Genomic DNA, 234 nt, shown 5'->3' on the forward strand with positions numbered 1-234 from the left:
ATATCTTTTCAAAAATATCTTCTTATCTTATCTTTTTCAAAAATATCTTTTCAAAATATCTTCTCTAACCTCCTAACTTCTTATCTTTTCAAAATTTGTTTCAACTAACTAACTAACCTTTTGTTTGTTTCTTTACTTTTTCAAAACCACCTAACTAACTCTCTCTCTCTCATTTTTTCGAAAATATCTCTCCCCTTTTTCAAAATTTCTTTTTAATTTATTAATTATTTTAAT

Source organism: Arachis ipaensis, chromosome B09 (genome assembly GCF_000816755.2).
Source record: "Arachis ipaensis cultivar K30076 chromosome B09, Araip1.1, whole genome shotgun sequence".
Taxonomy (NCBI): Eukaryota; Viridiplantae; Streptophyta; class Magnoliopsida; order Fabales; family Fabaceae; genus Arachis; species Arachis ipaensis.